The sequence below is a fragment of the Benincasa hispida genome, chromosome 10 (assembly GCF_009727055.1).
Source record: "Benincasa hispida cultivar B227 chromosome 10, ASM972705v1, whole genome shotgun sequence".
Classification (NCBI taxonomy): domain Eukaryota; kingdom Viridiplantae; phylum Streptophyta; class Magnoliopsida; order Cucurbitales; family Cucurbitaceae; genus Benincasa; species Benincasa hispida.
The window spans coordinates 28,561,260-28,572,844 of record NC_052358.1 but is presented as its reverse complement, the minus strand read 5'-3'; the positions used below and the strand labels follow the sequence as shown (position 1 = coordinate 28,572,844).

The window sequence follows — 11,585 nt, the reverse complement described above, 5'->3', positions numbered from 1 at the left end:
TACCAATTGTTCATTAGAGGATCAGTGGAACTTAAGGAATAAGATGTAGTCTCGAGGCTAAAACGATTTTTATGACTCAGCCGAGATTACGAACAACCTGTGAAGGATTAGCTTACTAATCATGGTTATATCAAATTGACACAAATATATCTATAGTGAGGGGAGTGCAACTACGAGACTCTAGTGGAATGACCCGTTAGTTAACAGATGTTGAGTAGCTCCGTCTAAAGAGTTTAGCCAGCTAATCTCGGATCATTGGAGCCCATGATCTATAGGTCCATTAGGTTCCCCTACTAGCTCATATGGAATAAACTTAGAACAGTATGATAGAATGATTCGAATTGTTCGAATTAGGTGAAAAAAAGATACCGACAAGTATATATGATATAGTGGTCAGGTTTTTTAGTTTAGAGAGACAATTTTAATATTTAAATGTGATTTAAATATCAAGAATATGAATACGTTCATATTCGGAAGCTCGAAAATGATGGAAATGGTCAAAGATTTAAAAAGTCAAAGAGTTGACTTTTGACTTTGGAAAAGTCTAACTTTGACCGACCTTATATTCAAATGTGATTTGAATTTTGAGAAAATGAATGCGGATTCATGCTTAGGAGGTCAAAATTAGTCAATACGGAAAAAAGTATAAAAAGTCAAAATGTTGACTTTTTGGTCAAAGTTTGACTTTGACCAAATTACTATTTTGCCCTTTGACTAGTTAGTGGGAAAATCCAAACTTTTTTTGGATAATTCTACCAACAAAATAGTGGGCTAGGTGTTGACTTATAGTGGAGACATTAAGCCCACTAAGATAGTGGATTATAGGTGTTGGGTTTTTATGGATTTGGTTCATGCATTGTTGCATGATTTTTTTTTTCTATAAAATGAGCTTTTGAATTTAAATAAAAGAGTTTTTTTTGACAATTTGCCAATTTTTGTTTTCAAAATTGGGCTGAAAAAACAAACCCAAACCCTACCCAAATTCTCCTTCATTTTCCCTCTCCTTTCTCTCTCTCGGTTTTCTTCATCCACCGGGTCCCACAACCCGGTTCTGAGTCCAGAGGATAGTAGGTCAACTCTAGTGGTGGTTCGTTCGTGTTCGGGTCGAGATCCAATGAGGAAAAGCGGATTTCGGGAGCTTCAAGGTAATTATATTTGCTGTTTTTTTCCTTCAATTGCATGCTAGTTTTCTTTGAATTAAAAGCATTTAGAGTGTAATTAGATCCTAATTCCGCTGCGTATGTCTCGTGTTCCATCATGTGGTATCAGAGCATGCTAGAATTACCCTCAATTGCTTTTGGTGGGTGTTTTTTTCCCTTTCTATTCAAGTGTTGAATGAAATGTGGACTAAAGTGAATTTATTATGATTTTGGCATTATTTTTCTTTAAATTTATTGTGAAAATTTGTAATTGCTCACATGTTTATGAGCATTAATGTGTGAAAAGGGGTCTATAAATTTGTTGGAGTTATTAGAGTTGAAATTAGGCTGTAATTTCTTATATCCGGGAGAGAGAACAACAGCAAATTGTTTGTTTGATTTATGTCCTAAAACTCGTAGTTTGTAAATTAATAAACATATTTTTATTTGTTTTTAATGCCAAAATCGGTCCACTTAGTATTGTTTACCTAATATGCATGTGATGTATAATGTTATTTGATTATGTGTTCATATAGTATGCCATATAGTTTTAAAACCCCACTATACGAAACGCATGTGACATGCATTTGTTATATCTTATAAGTGTTATAAAATATATACTATGCATTCTTAGTTTTAATATAAGTGTTATATTAAAACATGTTTGATTGAAGGAAGCATGTTATAGATGAATACTCTAGGGTTATAATTGTTATAATTTATTTTATAATTGTTATTAAATAACCTAGACTTCTAAAATCTATAACAAAGATAAGATGCATGCTCATTTAGGGTTAACCATCGAGCAATCCCAATTTTCATAGAAAATATGTCGATATCTTGTAAAACCGAAGTTAAAGAAAACTCACCCGATAAGATCTTGACAAAAAGTCAGATAAGATGACTAAGGTTGAAGGTTTTTAAGTTGACGGTTCACGGAACACCTACTATCTGGAGATCGAGTCGGCATCTGAGTTTGGTTAAACCAGTTTTATGAGCATGCGTGAGCGGTGTGAGGTAATAAAATTTATTTATCACCTAGACATTGTAGGTTAAAAATCTAGTATAAAAGTTATACTCGGATGAATCACGTAGACTTAGGATATGTTTAGTTAACTGAAATGTATCGCTAAGTATTTTTTACCCTAACCATCTAGAACATTTTAGCTGGAGAGAAGTAATGTACTTTTAGCTCTAGTGTCCCTAAAAGTTCACACCGTGAGATTCATGCTTGGCTTTGGGCCGCCCTGGGAGCGAACTCCATTCGGAGAGTGTTTGCTTGAGTTAATACCAAGGTGAATAGGGGAAGTTATTCATAGTAAGTGGGAGAAGGAAATTTGTCAACACATCCTACGGTCTCTTCCATTAGGCCGCACCGTGAGATTTCTATAATGCGTCTGTATGTTTGTCCTAGAGCGACCTTACCAATCGGAGGGATGTATTACAAGATTCGGAACTCCGCGAACTCTAGAAATTGATAGGGTCTCTTAGGTTCGTTTTCATTCTTGTCTTTCCAACTCCAGGATATTCTTCGCCTCATCATAAGTCTTGTCAAGCAGACCACCAGCTGCTACCGCATTGGCAGCGGTCTATGAAGAAGGATTCAAACCGTGGTAGAAAATTTCCATTTGAAGGCAGTCTGGCAGCCCATTATACGGACAATCTCGGACCAACCTTTTAAACCTCGCCCAGGCATCGCTCAGCGATACGTCTATATCTTGTTCAAAATTAGTAATAAGCTTTCTTCGTCTGGCATTTTTTGTAGATGGGAAATACTTCTTCATAAACTTCTCCACCACCTACTCCCAAGAGGTGATCTCTCCTAGTTCGAGCGAATAAGCCCATTTTCTAGCCTGATCACAGAGAGAAAATGGAAACAACGTTAGTCGAACCTCCTCAGCAGAGATGTTCGAGAACACAAAAGTATTGCAGATTTCAATAAAACTTCGGAGATAGGCGTGTGGATCCTCGCCACGCCTTCCTTCGAATTATCCTGCAGCCTGGATCATCTGCAGCATCATCGGTTTCATTTCATAGAGGTTTGGCAATGCATAGTCCCTAATGGGCCTATTGCGATCGTTTGCCAACAGAATTGGATTTTCCATGACATTGTTGTTGTTTGGTGCTTCATTCTTAAGCTGCTCTGCCATCTCTTCTTTATCGGATTGTGGTTGCTGTTGGCGATCCCTTAGTCTCCTTCGAAATGTTCTTTCAATCTTCGGGTCCTAGTTCACTAGAGATTGAGAGTTCTGCAAAGAATTCACAAAAACTACCGTTAACAAATATTTTGTCGAAGTCCCTAGCAATGACGCCAAAAACTTGATGCTTAGATTTACAAGGTGTGGAAAATATGGATGATATATGTTAATGGATAGCGTTGTGCACTCAAGTTTCCCCAACGGAATCAAAGTGTAAATTCCTCTGAGTTCCTAGTAAGTCCAGAGTCGAACACAAGAACTTGTGAAAATAGTTGCATTAGAGATTTTTATGAAAACTTGTGGTAACCAGTGAAATAAACAAGTGTTGGGTGGTTGTTGCGTTGATGAAAATAATAATAAATGCGGCAGAGTTTGAAAAGAGTTAGTAAACGAGAAATACGATGAATATGCGGTGAACGGGTTGAGAAGGGGTTCGGCTAACAATCCCTAGGATGCGTTCATGCTTTGCGATCGTGCAACATACATATAATAGTAAACCACCTTTCGGCGTGAATGCCACGGCTTCTAAGGCTAGAACGAATGTGATAAATATGCGATAAGTCTATAGGGTTTACACATAAACCTCTGTCTCTATTTATGCGATGACAACATAATATTCACACAAATATGCGACCACATAATATCATTCCTATTCCTAGGATGCATGCGATGCAAGTTGACAAACAGAGCTTATCTCTAAGCTCTTATCTCTTGTTTATGCAAGTCTAATCTTGCTCTTTCGAGACCAGATTCTAACCTAGCTCTCTCGAGACATTAGGTTCTTTCTTTAGATTCTCTCTCGAGTAACTCTAAAGGGGTAATTTGCACAACATAAAACAAGAAAATCGCAAGACATGAACTTCCTAGATCATGTTAGCTTAATTCCTCTCAACCCATTCAACTAGTTTAGCTACTTATGCATATTAAGAGAGTGAGCAGATGTAGAAATAGAACTTCCATTGAATAGATATAAGATGAAGTACAGAATAACAATGCAAGTATAGTAAAGAGCCTGGAGCAATTTCTTGCCACCAGGTGTACACTGATCTACTCATGCTCTAAAGATATTCTCGCTTTCGCGAGAGTCAACCCGTTCTCTACTCTTACGCCCCAAGGTACTCTCTCAAGCCGCCTTGGACGATCTCCGGCGTCACCACTCTTCTCTAGCTCCCCCGTAAAATGGAAAAGAAAACTATGAATAGAGGTGTGAACTTGTAAAGTGATGTGAAGTAATCGACTTCTTAACCCCTTATCTGAAGAATGCATTTGGTATTTATAGGGCATCAAAAGTGAAAGGCGGCTTCTCTCTCCTAGTTTTACAGATGGGACAGCTTTAATTCCTGACTAATACGCCGGATAATTGTCACCGATAAAGCTGGATGCATTTTGTGACCGTTATCGGTTGTCAACTTAATTTGGATTCGACTGCCGTCAGCTTTCTGTCCCATCGATCTTAATTGTCCTTTCGTTTAGATGCGCCCACCATGTTGCGGTGATTCTTCTTGGATGAATGTTTGCGAGCACGATCAACGCAAAGTCTTGCGATGAAGTTGTGCTCGACCAATGTATTCCTATGATCGCATTCTTTGCATTGCGTTAACACATTATTCTACACAAAATATAAAGATCAATTGCTCTAATGCATTAGACGCATGCGACCGCAATATTATAGAATTTATGCTTAATGGACGCAATTTAACATATTTCATCAACACAATCCAACATTGTTTAAGGATTTAGCACTATGATAACATGCATTTCTGCCCGTTATCAGCTACCACCAGTCCCACAAAGATTGAAAGAGAAACAAAATGATGAAGAAAAGATCGCGACAGTGGCAGTAATGCAAAATGCTATGATCCCACAAAAAATGTGCGACCCAGGAATCTTCATGATACCATGCTCCATTGGATGGGTCTACAGTGGCCAAGCACTATGCGATCTTGGGGCGAGTATAAACATAATGCCGCTATCAATCATCAAAACGATTGAATATGGGCAAAATCACGCCCACGACGGAGACTCTTCTACTTGCGGACATATCCTGAAGGAGAGTTGAAAGATGTCGCAATCTCAATTGATAAATTCATCTTGCCGACAGACTTCATCATTTTGGATTATAAAGCAGACGAAGATGCACCCATCATATTAGAATGACCATTCCTTTTGACCGGTCGCGCTCAAATTGATGTGCGCAAGGGGGAGATTGTGATGAACATTAACGGGAAAAAGCTTTGGATTAAGGCAGTCAGGATTCCAAAGGATAGAGAAAAGAAGAAAAAGTCGTCGTGGACATAAAAATTCCAGCTTGTATCGCACAAATAAGCAGTCTCTGAGTTATTATGCGATTCAACTTCATCAGGGACACAATTCTTTTAAATATCCTTTTTCTACATCAATACTTCATGCACTTTCATCACCGTGTTGTTATCTATTATCGCATATTTATTTCTAAAAAAAATGCGATCATTCTGAACGATTGCGGTAAAAGATTTTGTTAACTCTTTTTTAATATTATTTGACCCTCTCAATGTTTTTCTTGCAACGATTGAGGTGAACGATTGTGGAAGCGCTACACGAAGATGCAACTACATTATTCCATCACCACAATCTAAAGGAAGAAGATCGCCACAAAGTAGGATGCGTCAACAAATAATGCGAGCGACAGTGCAAATTTGGGGGTTGTATTTTTCCTTGACTTTATTCCAAATTCTGCACTATCGTATCACATTTTAATTTTGAAAATTTTATCACCGCATCCTCTTTGGTTACCGTAATCATTTAACATTGACAAATTTAGTAAGTCACCGCATGCTTTCTCTTTGCCAATTATGAATTCAATGATGAAACATATGTTTCTATTTTGTCATGTATACGAGAGTCAACTTAATTTTAGGACAGTCACCTCATGAAATATTTCTAAAAGTTAGTGGTCTGCTAGTTTTCTTTCAAACTAACCCTTTACCTAACTTTCTAAGAACATCGCATGATTTCTTTCAATCTTTTGGCAATGAGGACGTTGCCACATTTTAAATTTGGGGGTGAGGTATTTACTTTCGACCTTGCTATTTTTAGCATACCAAAAAAAAAAAAAAATCATAACGTTGCGATCGAATTGTACTCGTAGTTGGATGTCCACATGACACACGTGGGGGCAAGCCAAAATGAAGGTAGGAATCGTGATCAAAGCATAAATAAATTACTGCAACTTTGCTGTCGAGTAGGTATGAGTTTAGTCTGAGAAAGAGTGCTTTGCTCATAGTTGGATGTCCGCATGACACACGTGTGGGCAAGCCAAAATGAAGGCGAGGCACTTGGATCAGCGCAAGGTCGGAGAAAAATAACAATGTAAAAAATATGCAAGGATAAAAATCATTTCACACCTCAGTGAAAAAGTTCTTTTTGAAATAAATCATGCGATGTCCTGGAATCTAGTAAAGTCTTTTTGAAGGTTAAACTTGCGGTTCCTAAATTTTAGAAATATTTTAAGAAGAGATCTGAATAAGAATTAAGGAAATTTTGGTATATAGGATTTGAATGAAGTATCCTTGAGAAATCTAGGAAAAGAGATTGTGGTCGACTTTCTAAAGGAAATCTTTAGCTTATGCTTGAGGACAAGCATTGTTTAAATTTGGAGGTGTGATAACAGGAAAAAATGCACGTTATTAGAGTGCTAAGTTATTAAACAATGCAGGTTTTCGTTGATAAAATATATAAGATTGCGTCCAAAAAGCATTAAGTTTATAACATTATGGTCGCATGCGTTCATCGCATAAAAACAATTAACTTTTGTATTTTTGTTCAGAATATGCGTTGACGCAAAGTGTAAAATGCGATTACAAGAAGGCAATGGTTGAGCACAGCATTACCGCAAGGCTTTGCAGTGATTTGTGCTCGCAAATATCTGCTCAAGAAGGATTGCAACTTAGTGGGCACATCTGGGTGAAAAACATAATAAACTACGATGGGACAGAAAACTAATAACGATCGAGTCCGAATTAAGTTGACAAGCTGCTAACGAACTACTATAGCAAGTACACTCAACCTTTTGATGACAAATATTCGGCGCATCAGTCAGAGAATTAATGTCATCCCATAAGTGCAATCATAAGAGAGAAGAAGCCTTTCACCCTGAAGCTCTAATAATACCGAAGGCAACCTTCAGAGAAGGGGTTCGTCATTCGTCCAGTTTGACAGTTAGATACATTTCTCCATTGTTAGAAGTAGCCTTGTTCTTAGATTTTCTTTTATTTAAGGCGGAAGCAAGGGAAGCAAGAGGGTCAGCTCCTGCGGAAGCATGAATATCTTTTGAACAGAATAGAGTTGACAGTTAAAAGCCTTAGGAAGCAAGAGATTGCTACAAGGCTCTCTATCCTTATCTTCCATTGTCATTTTGTACTTAAACTTATTTATAGAAATGGAATCTACTTCTTTATATTTGTTCACTCTCGATTTATTACGCATGAGTAGCTAAATCTGTCGAATGGATTGAGAAATACTTAGCTAGCATAATTGGGGATCTTCATTCTATGAAATTGTCTTGAATTATGTATGCATCATTTGTCCATTAGAGATACTCGGGAGGGTAGTCTAAGGACAGAATCTAGGCTTGGAAAAATCAGGTTAGAATCTAGGCTCGGGAGAGTCAGATTAGAACGCATAATCAAGAGATAAGAGCTTAAGAATAAGCACTGTTTGCTATTACCGCATCGCATGCATTCGAGAGATAGGTTATGATTGTGTCACTACAAGAATTTTGGGCTTTAACATCGGTTGGAAAAAAGTGAAACCGGATGTAAACCGACATTAAAGATCCGCTTTTCTTTTTTTAAAAAAAAACATAAAACCCATTCCCCGCCCCATTTTTTTTTCATTTCCCACTCCCCTCCTCCAATTTTCTTTTTCCTTTCATTCCCAGACTTCCACTCACCCAACAACCTACGCAAAACCCTTCCAAAACGTGACTCCTTTCTTCCTTCCACGCGAAACCCACAACCCGGCCAAGCATCCGGCCATGGATTTGGTCATGGATTCAACTGTTCAGGTGCTGTTTTGATAAAAAGTCTGAGAAGAAATCCGGCTTATTCAAGTTTACTTTCTGTTAATCTCTTTTTTTATATATATTTTTCAACTGATTACTTGATTATTATTTATATGCTTTGTAGACTATTATTGTAGTAGCAGTTGTTCCTCATGCAGCTTGAATCTTTAGATAAAGTAAGAGCATCTTCCTTGCGGTAGATTGTGAAAGTTTGTGAACTATGATCCTTGCTGAACATCAACTTTTTGTTTTGGGATGCCGTATACATAATTGTTTTCAATACTAACTGTTTCTGAACTTGTTACATGTAATACTGTTTTAATAATAGGCCTCTCTGATATTATAATTTATTTTAGTTACTTGTAGCCTGACATTCCCTACAATTTGTTTAGTATTTGACTGTTAGGTTTTAGTAGCTTTGGTACCCATGTATTAAAAAATAGGTTTAAAACGTTTATGTTTTTCTATTTGTGAATTGCAGCAAAGATAGTCTGGGACCTTTATTTTATTTCCATTATTCGTATTGTTAAATGTTAATATGTATTATTTCAGTAATTTTTCCCATGCTTTGAATAATGGGGTTAAAAATACGCGTGATTTTTCTATTTATAAATTGGAGCAGCACTGAAGACCTCATTTTATTTCATCACATTTTAGTACTTTCATTAAGTTGACAAATGAAGTATACTTGAGAAATCTAAGGAGACTACTTATAGACAATTTTTTTTGATAATGTTCTCTTAATTGCTTTTTCTTGGTGTGAAGTGAATTGACTTTTTTCCTCTTATACACTTTCCTCTCTTTTGTCCAATTGGAGAAGTTTATTGTAACTCCTTTGGATTTGGGATCTCTCTTTCTCCTTCTTTTGTAATTTCATTCATCAATGTAATTGTTTCTTGACAAATGAAGTATACTCGTGATGCTTTGGTTTTTTGATGGGTGTCCTTTTACTCTTCATCTTCACTAATGATTTTCTTTTTTATTCTGCTGACCTCAATTTATAAAGTTTTGTGCTTTTCAGATATTTTCAAATTTTAGGTTTATCTTCGATGCTCTGTATTGCTGATGGATTCTTCCTAGAGTGCATTCTATTTGGGCTTCTTATATTAGAATTTTCTTTCTAATATATTTCCCAGTTTTGATCTCATGTAACTGGAATACCAATTTCTAGCTCACTGTCTAGATTTAGGTTAGGATGGAGGATGGGCACCTGTTACCCAATCACCCTTTTGTAACTACTACACTTGTTTATAAAACTGCTTTATCTGAAAACAATTACTCAATCTACTTGGAGAGAGTTCTTGGTTTAACTTGCATGGATCAGTGCAGAGATATCCCATAAATATTCTGTTCATTCCTTAGATATAAATGTTATCTAACTTTTGTTTATTGTATCCATGTTCATTTTATTATTGGAATTAGGTAACTGAGGATGTCAATCTTGTGGCTCGCATCAGAAATGTTTTTCTAACTCTCCAGGAGTCATCAGCAGGGCATATTAAGCCAATGCAGTCATGTAAAAGCTCAGGATACGTGGTAATTGTCTTTCTGTGTCTCTTATCTTTCCTCTCTCCTTTTTCTGTTGTTTAGATAATTAAAGAATTTGTTGGCATATCAAAAAGATTGACATCAAAAAAAGCAATTAAAGAATTTGTCTGTGTTGGTTTGATATGCTAAGGTATGTACTAGTTACACTAATCATATCAAAATTTCCTTTTTCTGTAGGCAGACATTCCATCTAGAAGCTTAGCTCTTATACACATCTAGATGTGTATAAGAGACAGACACAGGTGAGTGAGTGTTGGTTGTTTTAACAACTTAGACACTTTTGAAAATTACCTTAATTTTCCTTCCTGTGATAAAACATGGGATTTTTCTTAAATCTACTTCCTGTACAGAAAAGTGAAGATGAAAATGTCAGCAAGAATGTGGGGATAGAGTTGTCAGGATCTGAGGGCACTGAATCTCTAACAACAAAGCCAGATGCTATCAATGTGGAGAGTTTTAAATCACAAGTGAGATTGCTTGATGACAGGATATGTGGAGGGGAGTCTAGTGGGTGCAAAGATACGGAAGTTGGTTTGAAACAAAAAATCAGTGTACGACCGCAAAATTCTGCCATGGATATGGTTAATATATGTGGTAATTTACTTCCACCTGAAAAGATAATGACAAATGATGCATACTTCCCTATGAATCCTCACGCCTCTTCTGTATTTGTTGGAATTAATCACAATGGGACGTTTAGCCGAACCAATCCTACAGAAATGTACTTTCAAAATGATATGGAAGCATCAGAAACTATTGATATGTATCCGTCAAACACATCGTTGAAGTTCCCTGCTGGTCAAGAGCTGCATGAAGTACTTGGTCCTGCTTTTCTGAAATATGCTCTTTATCTTGCGGGCAAACAGAGTATGTTTTTGGTGGTAAAGCTTTTGAGTTATTTGAAGGAATGTGTGGTAGCCAGTTGACATCTGATTCACCGACAGAGCATCTTCTAGAAGCTGTAGTCACTGATGTTTGCCACAGTAGTTCTGATATTAAAAGTGACACATCTCTGTGCAAGTCTGAACAGTCTCTGTTAACTTGTGTTTGAATTATAGTTTCCTATTAAATGAAAAGAAGATGTTGAGATCATAATTGATTTGTTTGTTGGTGATTCTATCTTTTGTTTGAATGTTGAGGAAAAATGAAATTATTTTGTATAAAGAAGGAAGAGAAAGGTTGAGAGCTCTCAATGCTTAGCAATAATGGCGATTTTTTTAAGATCAAAAGACTTATAATGTAGATTTATGCATTCAAGGTAAGGGATGAGAAGTAGATAACAAGATTTTAATATGGTTTGGCAAGAGGTGCCTACGTCCACGAGAAGAGCTTAGATTTCTTGAGAAGTAGAAAGGAAAAAATATTAGAGATAAATTTGTCTAACTCATTGATTTTTCTCTTTTTTTTATCTCTCTCTTTTAGATCTTTTATATGTAGGATGTTTATAATTTTGTTGAGAGATAAAAGTAAGATAAAATGTCAGTTTCACTTTAAATAGTTATTGTTTTAACACTTTTCAATATACTTGAGGAAGAACGGGATGTCATAATCAAGCATGGAACACAATCATGAGAGAGTCGGTGTGCTGCAACACATGGGATGCATATGTCTCAATTCAAGAAGGTACTTTGTTATGCTTACAATTGCTATTCTTCTAGG

The 11,585-nt window shown here is 36.5% G+C and overlaps 1 long non-coding RNA gene across 1 annotated transcript; it reads left to right on the top strand.

Moving 5' to 3' along the window:
- Positions 1–8,234: 8,234 nt before the first annotated feature.
- LOC120089453 lies at positions 8,235–10,129 on the top strand. The gene is made up of 4 exons (XR_005485176.1): positions 8,235–8,381; positions 8,503–8,554; positions 9,801–9,914; positions 10,104–10,129. It is a non-coding gene; the product is annotated as an uncharacterized LOC120089453 (long non-coding RNA).
- The last annotated feature ends 1,456 nt before the right edge of the window (positions 10,130–11,585 follow it).